The following is a 19362-nucleotide window of genomic DNA, read 5'->3' as shown; positions in this document are numbered from 1 at the left end:
TGGCAATGTAGTTGTGGTGAGTGCAGGTGTGGTGTCTGGGGTGCATGTCTGGATGTCAGATGTTGTGGTGACTGCATGAAATGGGGCAGCAGCAGTGACTGAGGGTGCAGTGCGTGTGGCTGTGCATGGTGAGGTGACAGACAGGGTGGCGGGGGAGGTTGACACACTGGGGAAAGTAGATGTTGTTGTGTCTGTTTTTGTATGTTGGGTGTGTGCCTGCCTGTGGTGGGAAGTGTGGTGCTTGTGTTTTTCTGGGTGCTTCTTGTGTGTTGATCTGTGTGCATGGCTGTCTGTATGTGTGCTTGGGATGGGTGAAGGGAGTGGGGAGCTGGAAGGGGAAGAGGTGGTGGGGGGGGGGGACAGAAAGACCAGGGACACTGGCTGCCATCAAAGAGGAGGCCAGAGCATGAAAAGATCTCTGTGCTGCCTTCAAGCGCCCATCCGAATCCGAATAGGCCACTGCCAGAATGCAGGCCATTAGGGGGGTCAGGGTCTGACGGGCACCCTCTTCCTCGTTGGGAGGCCTTCCCCGGCTAGGCCTCTCCGGTCTTCCTGGCCCAGCGCCTCAGGTCCACCCACCGCTTCCTGCAGTGGGTTCTCTGCCAGTTGTAGACCCCCCAGGGTCCTCACCTCCTTGGCGATGGCTTGCCACAGGCCTTTCTTTTGATGGGCGCTGACCTGCATCAAACATGGAGAGCAAAAAAACAGACATCAGTATGTGTGCACCAAATACAGATAACATTTTGTTCCCTATGGAACGGCCATGGCTGAAAGGCAAGTTATCAACTCACATACAGTACATGCCAGACAGCCTACAGCTGGGCAGTCACACATCAAACCCACATGCATAAAGGCATCCACCACAATCACACACATCTAAGGATGACAGATGCCAACTCCCCTGCTCGTCTGGTCGCCCATACAACTTGCATACAGGGGTAGGACCCTGACCACCAGCTTCTCCAGCTCCTCCACCGTGAAGGCTGGGGCCCATTCCCCGGTAACCCGCGCCATCTCAGGGACCAGAGTCAGGACACAGCAGCACATGCAATGGAGTACTAGCCTACACGGGAACCAGGAGTCAAGTGTCAAGGGTCTGACAAAGTGGCGTAGGTACCGCGGCGGTGTGCTCCGTCACTGCCGGCAGCGATCACGATTGGACCAGGTTCTCCATTGACAACAATTGTAATCCAATGATCGGGTGCATGGCAGTTTTACTAACATTTAGTTCCAATCCATGATCTGCACAGAATGTTGTGAACCTGTTAACGAGGGTGTGGAGACCCATTGGAGTCTTAGAGATGAGGAGGGAGTCATCCGCAAAGAGTAGTATAGGAATTTCCTGCACATTTAAGGAGGGGGCATCGTTTTGAAAAAGAGACATAGCTTGCGCCACCTCATTTATAAATAAAGTGAATAGTGTTGGTGCCAGAACACAACCTTGACGAACCCCCTGCTGGATGACAATGAGGTCTGTTAGTTCTCCCGGATTACCCCATTTCACCCGGGCATATGTACCCTCATGCAACCGCTGTAGAAGAAGGATTATGTTCACTGGAGTACCTATTTTATGCAGAACACCCCATAATGTTTCTCTGGGGACCATGTCAAAAGCAGACTGAAGATCCACAAACACAACATATAAATTTTGTTTAGCAATGATTACATATTTCCAATAAAGGAGCGCCAGCCTGAAAACTTGGTCCACCATACTGGTTTTTGGGGAAAGCCCGTCTGGAGTGGGGGCAACACATGATGGGCTTCAGCCCAGTCCAGCAGCCTATCCAAAAGCTGCTTAGCAAAGATTTGTGGGAGATTATCGATACGGCTAATGGGTCTATAGTTAACAGGCGAGGTCACAACACCCTTTTTATAAATGGGAAGTATTTCTGCCCCTTTCCAAGTACTAGGTATTGGGCCCCCAACTTCTATTGCATTTGAAATCATGTATGTATAACTGGACCAGATTACTGGCTCAGACTTAAATAGATACCCTTGTATCTTATCTGGACCTGGGGCTTTAGAGGATTTTAAATTATTAATTGCAGTAATAGTTTCCCCCAAAGTAAAAACAATGTAGTTGTCATGGTTACAAACTACCATTCCTAGGTCATCAGACAATGAACACGTTTTAGTTAACTGTTGAGGGGAAGAGTCATAAGTTGAAAGAATGCAAGGTGGAGCATAAAGATTAGAAAAATGGTCTGCCCAACTCTCTGGTCGAATATGAGTATGAATTGTGCTCTTTCCCCCTCTGTGTCTATTAGACAATAACTTCCAAAAAGTCACATTGTCATTATATTTGGTTGCATCGAGAAGAGTCTGCCAAATTGTATCATCCCAACTTTTCTTTGCCTGTGCTATATTCCTATTATAGGCTAGTCTAGCTGTTCTGATCGCCCTCTGTGAACGAGGCATAATAGCTAGTTTCAGTAGACTAAAAGTGCTAGTTTAGCCTTAGAGCAGTCCTTATTAAACCATTCCCTAATTGTGTGTTTCAGCGAGTTGCTTTGTAGTGGTCTTCCTATAAAAGATATTCTGTACTTCATGTACCATTAACTCATGGATACTCATAGTTAGCCATGACGTCAACAAACAATTTGTAAATCTCCTTAATCAAAAATGGGTTAGACATCACTTTTGGCCAGCTAACACGAATATAACTATTATACAAAAGTGGCTCTGGGACCGCTGTATAGTGGGTGTTCTGAGATCTCCTAAATTCGCCACTATGTAAGGTAAGAAGCAGGGGGGTCATTTTCGTGGCAAAAATCCACATTCATATCTTCCAATATTGGCCACAACCTGACGTCCACTAAGAAATAGTCAATAACACTAAGGGACTGGCCTCGCTTAAAAGTGGGGCAATACTAGGGTCGGAACACGTACGGCCATTACAAGCCCTAAATCCATACTTAAAACACAGTGATGTCAACTGTAGGGCAGCACAAGAGCGAGTACACAGTTGCTCATTTTCAATTGTGGAATGCTCCAATGTTCGTCCTCTTCAGTCGTTAAATCGCTGCTTAAGCAAGAGGGTTCAAATGTGCAATTCATATCCCCTGCAACCACTAAATGAGTGGAAGGATGCAGGGTATGCCTATATTCAAACAGCTGAGCCAGGGTTTGAGACTCCAATCCCCGCGCCACTGACTTAGCATATACATTAATTATAGTTACCTTGAGACCTCGGTTATATACAAGCTGGCAACCCCGTATATCGGGGGAATCTATTTTTAGTGCAAAGTGATCGCACTGTAATTTCTTATTTAACAATATCAAAAGACCCCCCTTAGTGTGGCTGGTACCCTCGTCTGCAGGTTGGGCCACCAAATATTAAGATAAAAACCCATCCAGAAGAACTGGGTCCTTGTCCCAAGTCTCCTGGAATAAACATATATCCTGCTTATTTATATAGTTGGCCCACTCGAGATCCAACAATTTCCTGACCAGCCCCGCCAAAAACCAGGACATAATAGAAAGTTCAGTGCTAGTAACAAGGGCTTGAGGCCTGGGACGCTGAGCATCCCTGCAGTTTTCGAGCTCGATAGACACCCCAGACCTACCCACAGAAGTCAAGATTGAGGTTAGTGGGTAGGGAACAGTGAATACTCAGTCAACGTGTGTGAAAATGATTTACTGCCGAAGCATGCTTTTGGCTACAATCAGACTTCCCACCTGCTGGACTGGAGTTTAAGTCTAATACCAGCCCCCCCTAGGATTCCTAAGATAACACGTACGTAGTTCAAATTCGATGAGATCATCCACTAACAGCCTATCCGCAAAACGAATGGAAATATAGTCAAAGTTTGAGCCAGACTGACTATGTCTACCCACCTCTAGAATATCTGCTTGAATAACAGAAATGCAATTTCGCTGGACTCGCAACCAATGACCCTAAAGGCAGCCTAGGTACCTCAACCATATAAATGGTGCCTCCTTTGTTCCCCAAACCTCAAGCCTGTTTCTTAGATGTTGGCCATCTCGTTCCAACCTGATGCAAGATACCATCAGGTAGCTTAATATGGTGTATTATAAGAGTGGCTACTCCAGCAAGCGCCTGGATACCAGCCACCCCCAGGAACCCTTTGTATGGTCAACAAATTGGGCTTTAACGGGCCTATCCAACCGAATATTGTTCCTGCCCTTTGTGTCAATACTACACTTTCACCTAATGGTCACAGGAATGGCCTGGGCCCTTCAATATAGGGCACAGATGAATATACACAAGGGGGAGTAGTGACAGGCTGTAGATGTTGATAGCCTGATTGAGGCCTGGGTTCAGGCACAACGGTGACAGTAGACATACCCCCTGTAACAGGCAATATCCCATCAATATTTGACCTAAAAACCTGCATGCACTCATCTGCCCATGTTCCCCCATTAGTTGCTCATCAACATCAACACCAGGCTGTTTACTTCATCCAACGTCTGGAAAACAGAGTCCAGATCGAATTTACCACACAGCAATGACAGTCTTTCCATGCCCAATGATGAATTGGCCGCAACATTATCATCAGCACATGCTCCGGAGTGTGCATCTGTAGTGCTATCACAAGACCCCCCACTCTCCACCAGGGGCTCGTACCTATTAGAACATGGAATATTAGGAATCCTCAGGACTCAAGGGAAGACGTGAAGCCTTCTCTCCCACAGAAGGGCCACCTGTGACACACAACGCAGCATCCAAACCACCACACAGGGTAATGGTCGACACCGGGGATGGATTAGGTCTTGAGGTTTGGGACGCCACCTTTTGTTCAATCTCCCTGGAGAGATTGGGAGGATGCGGCCTTTTCTTAAATATATCATGGATTGTTTTAGCAGGGGTACCACATTTTATGGATGATAAATTTGGATTACTTTTCAGAATGGCCTCCACTTCTTCGATTAAAGTATCAATATCTTCTAAAGAGTTGCTTCCTTTGTTGGACAAGGAGCTCGTTTTATTATTTGACCGTTTTTTTTTTTTGAGCCACTAGTATGTGCAAGGGCACCCACAGCTTTACGTTTGCCCGTCTCTAATCAGCAAAGGGGTATGAGCAGAAGCAGGTTAATCAAGACTTAAAACCAAATCTAGGGGTGTGAACTTACTTCACAAAAATCAAAAAGAAGCACCCAGCTCAGCCTCTGTCAGGCGATGACGGGCAAAGACGGGCCCATCTTGGGCCAGTCTTTGCCCGGGCACATGCCCAGGGCGCGTCCCACGCTGCGGGGCCGGTAGCACTTAAAAGCGCAAGTCTGGTGCAGAGAAGCCTGGTGGACGTTGTCCCACCCCAGTAAGTGTGGCCCAAATGAAGGTCCCGGCAGTAGCAGTGTGGGATTGTGTGAACATGTTGGGAATATTTGCGACGCTAGAGTGCACTGACCATCAGACTTCCTTCTACAATCCAAAGGGAGTGTAAATGTAAACAGTGTGTCATGACTTTGTGTGTGTATTGTACATCTAGCATTTGTACTGCCTTATACTCGTGGACGCCAGTATAATGAATTCATAGTCTGATGACTGTGAACAGAGACACACATGATGTGCATGGGGACACAGTGCAACCCATATAATCACCATTTGCTATATCAGCAACCTTTGACCCTGCTTGCAGGTAGGTCGCTCCCCGCTCCGCCTTCTGCGCCACCTCATTTCTACCGTCCTCACTTTGCTTCTTTTCCCCGCCGCTGCGTCCCCTGCGGCCCCTCCCGCCTCCCCCTTCTTTTCTCACCGTTTCCCTCTTTTCCCTTTCCCTCCGCTGCGTCCCCTGCGTCCCCTCCCGCCTCCCCCTCCTTTTCTCACTGTTTCCCTCTTTTCCCTTTTCCGCCGCTGCGTCCCCTGTGGCCCCTCCTGCCTCCCCCCCCTTTTCTCACCGTTTTCCTCTTTTCCCTTTTCAGCCGCTGCGTCCCCTGCAGCCCCTCCTGCCCCCCTCCTTTTCTCACAGTTTTCCACCTTTCCCTTTCCCGCCGCTGTGTCCCCTGCGGCCCCACACTCCAGCCCTCTCATTGGATGGGCCCTCCCATCTCCCAGCTGCCACTCCCACCCTCCCCTCCTCTTATGGCAGCCGCGGCGCACTAGCAGGGAGCAACCTTTGACCCTGCTTGCAGGTAGGTCGCTCCCCGCTCCGCCTTCCGCGCCACCTCCTTTCTCCCATCCTCACTTTGCTTCTTTTCCCCGCTGCTGCGTTCCCTGCGGCCCCTTCTGCCTCTCCCCTCCTGTTCTCACCGTTTTCCTCCGTCTGGATCACGCCCGGCACCAGAACCCCGGGCCCTCCCAGATACACCTACTCCCCCCTCACCCTCCACTCTCTCAACCCAGGCCCCGCCCCACATGCACCACATCTAGCCCCACACACACTCATGGCCCCTTCACCTGCTACACCTGCCACTTCTCCTCCTCATCATCCCTCACACCACACACCAACCATAGCAACCCCACCATCAACAAACACAACACCCCAACACAAAACTCACTCACCCTGCCCCCAACAACCAACCCCGCAACACACCACCCCACAACCAGAACACACCCCGCAACAACACCCTCACGCACTACACCAACGCCAGCCACCACAACCACCTGAACTGCCTGCTACTCAACATCCGCTCCCTTCACAAACATGCCATGGAACTCTGGGACCTCATCACTACACACTCACCTGATATCGCCTTCGTCATGGAAACCTGGACCAACCTCTCCTCAGAACCCGACATAGCTATAGCCACCCCCAAGGGAATACAAACTCCAACGCAAAGACTGCCTAAACAAGCCAGGCGGGGGCATCGCCATCCTACACAGAGACACCATCAAAGTCACCACCAGCTCCCAAGACACTATCGGCAACACTGAACACATGCACTTCCTCATCCACATCAACAACAACTCCACCCTCAGAGGTACACTAATCTACAGACCACCCGGACCACGCCCCGCCTTCTGCGACACCATCGCCAACAGCATCAGCCCGTAAGCCCTCACCTCCACAGACTACATCATCCTCGGTGATTTCAGCTTTCACTTAGAAAACCCACAAGACCAAAACACTACCTCCCTCATAGACAACCTCAACAACCTCAGACTCAAACAACTGGTCACTGCACCCACCCACTCAGCAGGACACATGCTGGATGCAATCTTCACCTCAAGCCAACACATAGCCTACACCCACACCACCAAACTCCACTGGACAGACCACTGCTGAGTCTACTTCTCCTTCACCAAACCCCCCACACACTACCATCAACACAGCACACCCTACCACATGTGGGACAAGATCCCCACAGAACGACTAATCTCCCACCTGGCCCATAACCCCCCCCACACCAACGACCCCAACGCAGAAGCACACAACCTCTCCAAATGGATCACTATCTGCGCAGACACACTAGCACCCCTCAGAAAACACATCATCACCCGCAACATCAAGAACGCCCCATGGTTCACCCCTGAACTCCAAGACTCCAAGCGCAAATGCCACCGAGCTGAGAAAAAATGAAGACTAGAACCCTCCTCAACCAAGTTCTCCACCCTCAAAACCAACACAAACTCATACGCACCGCCAAAGGAGATCACTACAAGACACGCCTTGACAACAACTCCCAAAACAGCAAAGAACTCTTCACCATCATCAACGAACTTGCTGAACCCAAAGCCAGCAACATAGACCTCACACACACACACAGCCCCTATTTGACGCCCTTTCCATCCACTTCCACCACAAAATCCTGGACATCCACAACAGCTTCATATCACACACACCCACCACACATACCCCTCTCTCACCCAACTCAACCCCCACTCAAGACCCCCCACCACACTATCCACATGGACCCCTACCACACACGAAGAAACCGAAAAAAACATGAACTCCATCCACTCCAGTTCCCCCTCTGACCCCTGTCCACACCGCATTTCCAACAAAGGTAGCCCTACCATTGCCCCCATACTCTACAACATAATCAACTCCTCTTTCGACTCCGCCACCTACCCAGACCCCTGGAAGCACGTGGAAATTACGGCTCTCCTAAAAAAAAAAAAAGCTGACCCGGAGATCCTCTCCAACTACCACCCAATCTCCCTCCTCCCCTTCCCCGCCAAGGTTGCAGAGAAATTAGTCAACACTCGCCTATCCGACTTCCTCGAAGCAACCAACACCGTTGAACCCTCGCAATCTGGGTTCCGCAAGAACCACAGCACAGAAACCGCCCTCATCGCATGCACTGACGACATCAGGACCAAAGTCGACAAAGGTGAGACCGTCGCACTCATCCTCCTAGACCTCTCCGCAGCTTTTGACACCATCTGCCACCACACACTTCGCACATGCCTCCACAACATAGGAATCTGCCACAAAGCCTTAGACTGGCTCTCCTCCTTCCTCACCGACCGAACCCAGCGAGTCCGCCTCCCGCCCTTCCACTCCAACACCTACAAGATCACCTGCAGAGTCCCCCAAGGGTCCTCCCTCAGCCCCACACTCTTCAACATCTACATTATCCCCCTAGCCAACATTCTCCGAGCACACGGAATCACCATCCTCTCATATGCAGATGACACCCAACTCATCCTTTCCCTCACCCGCAACCCCACCACCACCAAAACCAACCTACACGCCGCTCTCCTAGACACCGCCAACTGGATGACCAGTAACCATCTCAAGCTCAACTCAAACAAAACCGAAATCATCATCTTCAGCCCCAACAAAACCACATGGGACGACTCCTGGTGGCCCACCGCCCCAGGCCCCGCACCCACCCCGCAACCCACGCACGCAACCTCGGCATCATCCTCGACCCCTCCCTCTCCATGACACAGCAAATCAATGCTCTAACCTCCTCCTGCTTCCACAAACTCCGCATCCTAAAAAAATCCTTCAAATGGATCCTCCCAGAAACCAGAAAGACAGTCACCCACGCACTCATCAGCAGCAGGCTGGACTACGGTAACGCCCTCTACGCCGGCACCACACTCAAACTCAAACTCAAATGCAAACTCCAAAGAATCCAGAACACAGCCGCTCGCCTCGTCCTTGGCCTCCCCCAACACAAAAGAATCTCACCCCATCTCAAACCCCTACACTGGCTCCCCATAGACAAGAGAATCACATTCAAGATCCTCATCCACGCACACAAATCCTTCGCACAACACCGGCCCAACCTACCTCAATGAAAGAGTAAACTTCCAGACTCCCAGACGCAACCTCCGATCAGCCAACCTCGCCCTAGCCACAGTCCCCCGCATCCAGCACACCACCACAGGAGGAAGGTCTTTCTCCTACCTCACCCCCAAAACCTGGACCTCCCTCCCCACAACCTTCGCAAAACCAAAGACCTACTGGTCTTCAGAAGGAACCTCAAGACTTGGCTGTTCGACCAGTGACCCTCCCTAGTAACCCCCCCGCCCCACCCCCAGCTTACCCCCCAGCGCCTTGAGACCCTCACAGGTGAGTAGCGCGCTCTACAAATTTCTTTGATTGATTGATTGATTGATTGATTATTTGCAAACACAAAGCAAAATCATTGTGTTATCGCACATAACACATATAAATGTGGAGTCCTTAATTTGCTGGTGGTGGATTGGATGCCTAGGCCCAGTGCTAGCACACTTGCCGCACTAGACAAGGATGCAACCATTACTTGCATGAAGGGATGTGTGTGACCCTGTTGGTGTGTCTCACTCTAATGCAAACAATGCTGACATTCCTACAACTCCATCTGTGTGTGTCACTGAAACTGGATACAAAGAGATTCAAAACAACTCAATAGATGTGAATCGATGAGTACATGCAATATCATTTCTGCCAAAGTAGCATGGACTGACTCATTCCAGGTTAGAGTGGCACAATGTGTCAGAAAATGCATAGATGACCATGTGATGTGAATGCCTCCCCACACTCTAAGTTCATAGAAGCCCTCTTTATTGCCAAATAATGTGATGCATAGTAACTGGAAACATGTACCAATTTAGAAATCATCGCACTTGTTTTGGCTACTCAAGCTGGCCTCATGATGACCAAAATATCGGCTAGTAATTTAGGCAAACCCATTTCTGCAGGAGTAATGTGCATGTGCCACACATATTGTTCCTGATACTAAGCCCAGACAGCAGATGTGTGTGTCTCACAACATTATATGGTGGCCATACACTAAACTGTAACACACAGAATAAGCTAGTTGTGTCAATAAAAAAACACACGCATTTGCCTTTTGCATGATGCATTGCACCTGGCGCGTCGCTTGGAAGTCACATACTCCATTGAGTCCAAAATAATGCACTGTTCATGGGAACGAGTTGCGCACAAATCTTGCATTGAAAAATTTTCAAATGATGAGATAGAAAAAATGACGCATTCAAACAGGAAATTATGCAATGGCTTACTTTCACCTTCCCTGAGAGTCTTTTTGTCTGTGCTGGCCAGTGGAGGTATTTGGTATTTGTTTGCTTGAAAGAGTTTTTTTGGTCTTGTTGGTATCTGTGCTGTCCATGTTGTGTCCCAAAAGTGTTATTAGTATATTGTAATTGTATTTTGTATTGCTTTGTGCAATATATTATTAAATGTTTGTCTTTTAAGGGGTTTGCAGTATTATGCGCGGCGGATGTTTTGGGTTAAGTTTAGTTTTAAGGATGGTTGTTTTGTTTGGGGAGGGATATGTCAGGGAGGGACAGATGCAAAAAATGTGTCAGATGAAGAGTCTGGTGGCTTTCCTGTGGCTCCTAGTCTACTATCTGCCAAGTATGATCACCTCAAGGGATAGGGTGAGCCAGGACTACCCTACCAGGAGAGGAAACAGCAATGGGAGAAGGTGTGCCTACACATGGGCCATGTCTTTGGCATTGAAAGGACAGTTCATCAAGCACAGATGGGTAGATGTTGTTAGCCGGGAGGCAGATCTCATTGATCATCTTGGCCTGGATGTTTGTGGGCCTGTTTGTAAGTACATATATACCATGAGGTTGTAGATGTGTCTCCCTAAATCTGTTATTGATTTATATGACTTAAAGGGTCATGAATGTTTTGGGTTAGTAGGCCATGCTACAGGCTACTCTGTTAAGAGAAAGACCCATGCCACAGATGCGTATTCACAGTGACCTAACACTAGCCCTAACACTAGCCCAAACAGACCATGGAGTACAGGGGAGTCCCAGAGGTGCTTGGGGACCCATCCAGCACTGTGTGGGAGTGTTGTCACTGGGCCTGCCAGGTCCTTACTGACTCCTCCATGTATGTTGCAGGGGAGCACACTCACATGTCATCACACCGCAGGTTGGACAGGCTGTTTGGTACACACCTAACAATTTAACATACCTGTTGAAAATGATCACAATTCCTTTATGAACCTGTACAGGGCATGAATGGACAATGTTTATTTACTGTACCGTAGTAACATGTAATGAGCTTAGTGAAGTCAGAACATAAGCATGGCTACTGTCTGATGTGTGTAGCATTGTTCAGAACAGGGATTGACTTGAGAAAGTGCCTACAAAATTGATAGATTGCAGAGTGTGGTCTGTAACTCATTCTGTTCACATAGCCATCAAAGGCAGGCACCCTTGCACCATGTAGCAAGGAGTGATGGTTTTGAACTTTTTCTGCACTCTGTGTACCTGAGACTTGACTTCCCTGATAGTATCTATAAACACTGCAACATGGCATACCTATGTTTTTCCATTAAGCCATGTCAACTTTGCCAAATGCTACATGTCGAAGGTGCAGATTTTAATAGACATTTTTGAAGTCAGTGCTTCATATATACACAGTGTGTGTGTTCTAAATTCACAGAGCAATGTACTATGTTTTTGTCTTGTGGGAGGGCCAGAACCATAAACAACTGCTGAGGTGGACACCTTCCGGGATCCCAATGCTACCAGTGAGTGTAAGCTGAATGTTTATTGTGCTCTGTAAGGATTGTCTGTGATTGTCCGTAACAATCATTTTCTTGGGTTCACCTCTTACACAACATTTAACATGATATGTGGGAACTGTGATCCAGCATCATGGGTATCTGAGCATCCCCTGAATTGCTGCATATCAGTGACATGTGAGAAGGGGTGGCAGAGGAGCAATTACCAACATGCCATTATGTTTTTAAGGGTGTTGGAGAGAAAGTCTATGTGAACATGCCTTTGGATGGGTCAATTTCAATCTGCCTTTCTGATACATATTGCTAGTGTAGTTGTGCACATGGCAATGTATGGTCATTTTGTATTGCAGGTATGCACAGGATGTGAGGATTCCTACCTCAGTGCAGACAGAATAGGTATGACTAGATATGGCACACGTCACCAGTCCACGCATGGGAATGCAGTTAAAGGCCTGAATCATGCTCTGACATACCCAATGTCCTATGATCAACATGTGATCATATCTTTTGAGTATTTTGGGAAGTAAAAGACCAAAGTATAAAGTGGCACAGGCATGTCTGTACTGTGTTATTAGCATACAGGATATTACACAGTCCAACTACTGGTGGCGATACCCATACTGGCTCCCCCTAACAAATGTCACCCTTGATTAATTTGAGGCAAATATATGCAACATACAGCACAAGATACTCATACATATGAGAACTATAACACAGTGGTGTAACAATCACCCCTGCAGCCCCCGTGGTGCAGGGGTGCCCCTGAGCTCCAGAGGGCCCCCTCTGACACTCTGCATGGTCAGTAGGCCGAAGGATGAGAGCTCCTGACTAAGGTTCTCATTATGAACATGGCGGTCCAGACCGCCATTCCGGCGGTGGCGGAAATCACCGCCACCGGCATGTCGGTCTGGACTGCCATATTATAAACAAAGGAAGACCATCAGATGCGGCCCTCCGCCACCGTCAGGCTACTGCCGACAGGCAGCCTAACAATGGCAGATTTCTCTATCCGTCAGGGCAGCGCTGCCTCCGGATAAAGAACCCTTGTTCCTCCAGCCTTTCCCTGGTGGTTCCCCTGCCAGGGAAAGGCTGGCAGAAGGGGTACTCTGGGGCCCCCGTGGGGTCCCCTGCACTGCCCATGCATTTGGCGTAGGCAGTGCAGAGGCCCCCGTGCACAGCCCCATTGCTCAGGTCACTCCCCGATTTAAGGGTAGTGATATGTGCGACGGGTGCTGCGGCACCCGCCGCACTGAAGCATTGACAACGGCTCCACGTGGAGCCATCAGCAATGTCCTGGTCCAGAATTTCACTGGGCCAGCTGGCAGAAACACTGTTTCTGCCCGCCGGCCCAGTGGAATGTATATTATAGGGCCCGCAGGGGGCTTCGATGGGCTGGTGGTCTGTGTTTAGACTGCCAGCATGAACATTGCGGGGAATCCCGCCGTGTTCATAATGACCCCCTAAATCTGGAGTGTGGGGGCCCGCTCCATGTATTTTGCAGAGGGCCCCCCTCAAGTGTCTTTCCGTCACAGCTACAGCATTCATGCCCAAACCCATCTCATGGCTGTGGTTTGAGTTTATGTGCATTGAGGTAACATTCCAAGCGGACATGTATGAACAGACACTAGGACATGTGTGGGGTCACATGGTATTATATGGACCATGCAATATGGTTCCATGTATTTCCATGAGTCAATAGTGGAGATCTGTCCAACAGCACATGAAGAATAGCTAGCCATCCTTCTTCAATGTTTCAACCCTCCTGCATACTGCTTGAAACATCCCAGGGAGTAGCTAAGTAGCCCATGTGTACCATTCCTCTTGTACACAACATCGCATTTCCAAATCAGTCATAGTATTATGTGTGTACATGTATTTGGGCATACACTGCTATTTCATATACCTACAATCCCAACACATTTTGCATTGTTACATTAGGAGAAGTATTTGTTTCTAAAGAGTCTTTGTCATTTTTACAGTACAAAATGAAATTTATTGGTAGGACATGCCACATGTGAAGTTTTGAAGACTTGCGTCTATTATTGATTATAAAATGTACAGCTTAAGTTTTGTCTGATATATATTTCCAATCTCCCAAACAGACCACATGACACCTACTAAGGAAAAGGCATATGGGATCCATCTTGAAAAGCTACCTCAGATGGGCTGAATGTATGTTGAGGGAAAGGCAGCCAGGACAAGGAGCTCAGGACCTCAGGGGCACCATCAAGCAGAACAGGTGGGCACCAGCCAGACAGTCAGTGTATCCCATGTTGGAGGAGCTGTAGCGGTTCCAAGCATGTCTATAGGACAGACCACACAGCCACCACAGCCCTAGACAACAAACTAAAGACAGCCATCTGTTTTTGAGGAACAGGCACTTAATGAGCTTGCCGGTCTGAAAAGACGTGTTGCAGGAATGGAACTGCAGATGGCTCAGATGATGAGGATGCTGAACACTTTGCAGCAGTCAATGGACCAGATTGCTGTCCAGAAATAGGCCTAAATTTTACTTTCTGCCCTTCCCCTGTTTTTAATATGTTGTTTTATAGATTTGTATATTAGTATAGCCTAGGGTAGTAATTAACATAGGGATAGATTAGTTACGTTTCGTATTTTGTAATAGAGTTTTGTTGTTAGGTGGGGAAATGGGTGGGTAGGTTGTTAAGGGGTGAGCGGTTGATGTTCATTATATGTTAAGAAAAAAGGAAAAAATCAAAAAATGCAAAAAATATACAATTTTTTAGGTCTGAATATTTAGTTAGTTTGTGTATAGGTGTAGTTTATATTTGTATTGTGTGAAATTATGTATTAAGGGAGTCGGAGTTGATGTTTAACATGGCTGTTGCGGCATATGTGTAGAGTTGTATAATTTAAGGTTAGGTAAATTAAGGTAGATTTTAGTTAAGTTAGTGTAGGTAAGTTAGTATAGTTTAGTTTAGTAATAGTTTAGATAGGATAGGTAAGGCAGGGTAATGTATTTAGTTTTAGACGTAATAGGTTTTATCTAGATATTATTAAACCATGTTTTCTACTTTCACAACTGCCTCATGATTTACTGCATACAAGTTGACTTATATTGTTAAGTTGTGTTAGGCTCATGCCGGGAGGTCTCCATGCAGTGTTTGTTTACATGTGCGACTAGGTGAAACACCTAGGAAGAAGATCCTGTCAAGTTTACAATAGAGTCACTTAAGCGATTTTCTAACATGATTGTACAATATAAGTACCACTCTTGCTTTTAATCGACACACAGCTCAAAACTGATATTCCCATACTGTTGCTCTGTGTGTGTATGTTGTGCTACATGTATTGTATGAATGATCATGTCAAACAATTATCAGTAATCAAGGAGGTTTTGGGTCACACACTGATACCAGCCACTTCCACACTCACCCTAGTACCACTTTATGGTTGCAGCAGTGTTATTTGCTGGCTAGTAGCCACGGAGGTAAACCCCACCTGTGCTGTAACTTCACTAATTCTTACCATTGAATAAATGGTAATTGTTGAATTTCATACTTGTAACCATGGGTAAGTACTTGCTAGTTTAGATGTACATACTGTTCACATAAACTCTTCCCCTTGGCCTGGGGGTGATTTGTCCATGGCTCTATGAAACACAATTCCCTTTAGTTAGTAGGTGATGTCTTTAAGGTTAGAACATCCACCTTGGTCTATTTACTCCAATCATCAACAGACATGCAACACACAGATTGAAGATAGTGCATTTATTTACATGTGTGTAAATATGAAGGATCAAGGTTGCAGTTTTTTTCAGCAACACACTCAGCATTGTTTTAGAGTTAACGGATATTCAGACAGAGTCTATGAGAGATACATGTCCTGAGACATGTAGAGGAGAGGAGTATTCCAGTGAAGATGAGATCCAAATTGCAATTAGAGAAGGGAGGCCTCATTTACAGTCCACAAATGGATAAGAGCAACAGTTGGGCAAACACAAAGTACACAGTGCAAGATGACAAGAGCAATGGCATGTTACTTAACACAGGTCTAATGGGAAACTGGGCAAGGGCCACAGACAAAATTTACTGGGACGTTCTCTGCCAGAAAGTAGATAAATCTACTTCTTTCTCCTCTGATGTGTGGTGTGCCTCCCCTGAGGGTGGTGGTGTGTGTGCAAGAGGTATTGTCGCGTGGGCTCTCACTATCCTAAATGAGACTACTGGATTTCTAGGCAGCAGGATCGATCACGGTGTGGGGGACTGAGTCTGACCCACGTGTAAGGAACTCTGTTACCCTAAATCCGGTTTTTGCTCCGGCTAACTAGCAGTGCCTCATTTCTCCCACGGGGAAGAGATGATTGGGCAGCCGAGCGCATGACATCTTTGGAACTTCTCAGGGAAGTCGTGGTCACTCAGATCCAAACCAACTCTCTCATTTACAATATGAACTCATATACAAATGACAAAGACAGTATAAGTTTTATATAATGATTTAATAAAATGACTGTATTTTAGATAATAAGACATGAGCCGCAATAACCAGAACCATACAACACAGTAGGATTGAAATAGTTACCAGGAGAATAAAAAATAAGAACAAAGTGATCATCGTGTATAATAGTTTCTACTCTCCCTCTGCTTGTTCTATTTCGAGCACAGCATGTTAAGCTTCTAGCTTGCCTGTCTGTATCACTGGGGAGACATCAGCCCTCATACCTGAGCAAAGGCCTGTGATCATGGTTCAGCATCTGCAACGAGGCAGTCAGCGTCTAGTTGTGGTTCCCTGGTCGGAATCTCCCTCTCGCGTGTATTGGGACAAGGTAGTGATTTTATAACTAACATATCAGCGTGATCACAAAATGTCCCTTTGCAGGAATGCCAAGTCTAAACTCCTACCACGTCTATCGGCAATGTACCAGACTGTATCCTTGACTGAAGCACAGAGTGAATGTGTTATGGAGAACTCCAGTGCTGAAGTAGGTAAAACAGTGTGATATGAAATAAAAAACAAAACCGTAGAACTGGCTATTTGAAAAATAACAGTACGAAGCCTAATAAAGAGCATTTAGAGCAAAGTGCACAGAGGCTCTAAGCTGCCAGCAAATGAATAAAATACATCCAGGGCAAAGTGCACAAAGGCCTAAAGCCTGAAGCTAACGTGCAAAGGATACATAAAACTAACCACACTACATCCTCCCCTTGTCGGTAGCAAGTGGTTCCAATAATATAAAAATATGCCCCAGATATAAACAATACCTAAAATTATATACTTATTTCGACAAGGTCAGAAGACAACAAAGTCATAAATTTAGGAAACATGTGACAACAAAGCCAAATTCAATATAATGTCAATTTTGCAGGAGAGGAAAAAAATCCAATTGTTAAACAGAAGCAATAGAAAGTAGGAGCTCCTCCACTTCGATATATGTCAATATCGGAAGATCCACGCCACAAAGTACCATGGAGCGGGTGTGTTCCAAAGCCCCAAAACCATTCAGGGCGGCACCCCGTGCAGGGCCTATGAATGAGACAAAACCATCTTCCTCCAGGAAGGGAATCTCATAAACTGCCTCACGAAGCAAACGCAACCGTAGTGCACAAGTCTGGGAATGAGCCCTAATCGGGAACATCAACAGATCAGGATCGACCACTGGAGGGCGCTGCAGTGAGAGACAGAGGACAGTGCATGTTGAAACGAGCACCAAAGGCACCGAAACACGGGTTGCACACAATCCAAAACTGGTTGGAATGACAGAGACCAGTCACAATCCAAATGGCCCAGGAGTGTTGCTTCAAAATGCTGCATCATGCGTTCACGACACAGCTGCGCTGACGGGAGCAGCAATATAGGATCTCGTCGTGGCGGGACAGCCATTGCGAAAAAATAGCAACAACAGCAAGACTCCAGCCAATAAAGCCAAAGTAATCGGGAAACCCCCAAAAATGCTTCCGAAAATAGAGTGTATAGCCGAAGGTATCAAACCGAATATAGAGGAGAAGGTGTGAGCAAAACCAACACCAACGGCTTTAAAAAAATGTGCAATACCAGCAGTGCCGGATGCATTAAATATACGTCCCACAAGTTCACCGAAGTGACTTGGAAAGTTAGTATTCAAAAGGGACTGTATCTCCGCCGACGACCTTGTCACCTGAAGTGCGTAGGTCTCGCTAGCAGATGTAAGAGCCACATGCTTTTGAAACAATAAAGCTTTCAGCCGACTCAACTTGTCGAAATTAACCTTGGAAGTAGCAATATGAGGCCAGATGTCCGCTACCTCCCTAATTTGAGTGGGGGGAAACAACACATTCCCGCAGCACGTAACGGCCTTGTTGACAATGACAACGTAAACTATTCCGGCACGCATGCCACAGCAGCGTTCGCTGTTAAGAACAATGTAACTGCCATTAGAAAGCACCTGGAAAGTGTTTTTAATAACCGGGACTGGAACTCCCTTCAGATAACAAGCTAAGTTAGCAATCGAAGCGTTACACGCTCCGTGCAAGGACAGCTGTTTACAAACCATAGAATGGCTGACAGAAGTTTCACATTCACTACCGCTAAGAAAAACCTCCCTCAAACCATTAACACATCTGTATTGAAAGGGAAGCTCCCACACCTCGTGTATGTAACTGTCTCCCAATAGTTCATATCTACCCACCGGAATGTGCTTCAAACAAGAAGTAAATTGCAGAGTGGAGATAGGCAGATTAATAACCCCATGAATCAACCACTCAGCTGACGGAATCTCAGCAACCGTGAAAGGCAGTTTCTCCAATTTTTCAATATTCAACATGACATACGTCGCTTCCTTTTTAGCCATCAGCTGTTGTTGACGAGTTAAATTAAAGGAGACAAAGATCTCTCTGGCACGAATGTACTGCCATGGAACGCGACCTGCCTTCAAGGTCTGAAGAGTCCAACCCAGCTGCATGATGGACCGCGTCTGACTCTGCCCATGATATAAAGAAGACATGTCCGATTTAATAATGTCAATAGCAGAGGAAACAATGCTGTCAATCGTGTAAACACGGTCAGAAAGGGTATGCATGCCATTATCAACAACAAAGTCTGCATCAAGTTTTCCTGATCAATCTGCCTCAACCGGGCTGCAGCCTCCTGTTGTGAAAGCTTCCAAATCTCATTATAAACTTCATATAAAAACTTTTCTTCCGTGGTACCTTGGGACCCGACAACAAATCTTGTAAATCAGTATCATTAGACAGTAACGTGAGATGTGACTTAACTGCATCCAGCGTGGATGACTTCAACCAATGCTGACAAAGCTTCCCCACGCTGCATGCAGTTATAATATCAGCATGTTCTGATGAAATGTAACGAGGGTCTGCCCTACTAGTCCTGAACCCCCCTGAAGAGGTGACAAAACGTTGATGACACTTATTAGTGTCTACAGGCCATAATAACCACCCGCCCGGATGTAACAATGAAGTGTTAAGCGTACCATTCTGGACCCAATGTGCAAATTCACTAAAAGTAGCATTCACATAGTGCTGCCAGTTGTTTAATTTGGAAGGGACAGGTATACTAGGC

Source organism: Pleurodeles waltl, chromosome 2_2 (assembly GCF_031143425.1).
Source record: "Pleurodeles waltl isolate 20211129_DDA chromosome 2_2, aPleWal1.hap1.20221129, whole genome shotgun sequence".
NCBI classification, from domain to species: domain Eukaryota; kingdom Metazoa; phylum Chordata; class Amphibia; order Caudata; family Salamandridae; genus Pleurodeles; species Pleurodeles waltl.
Note: the sequence above shows the minus strand (reverse complement) of the source record.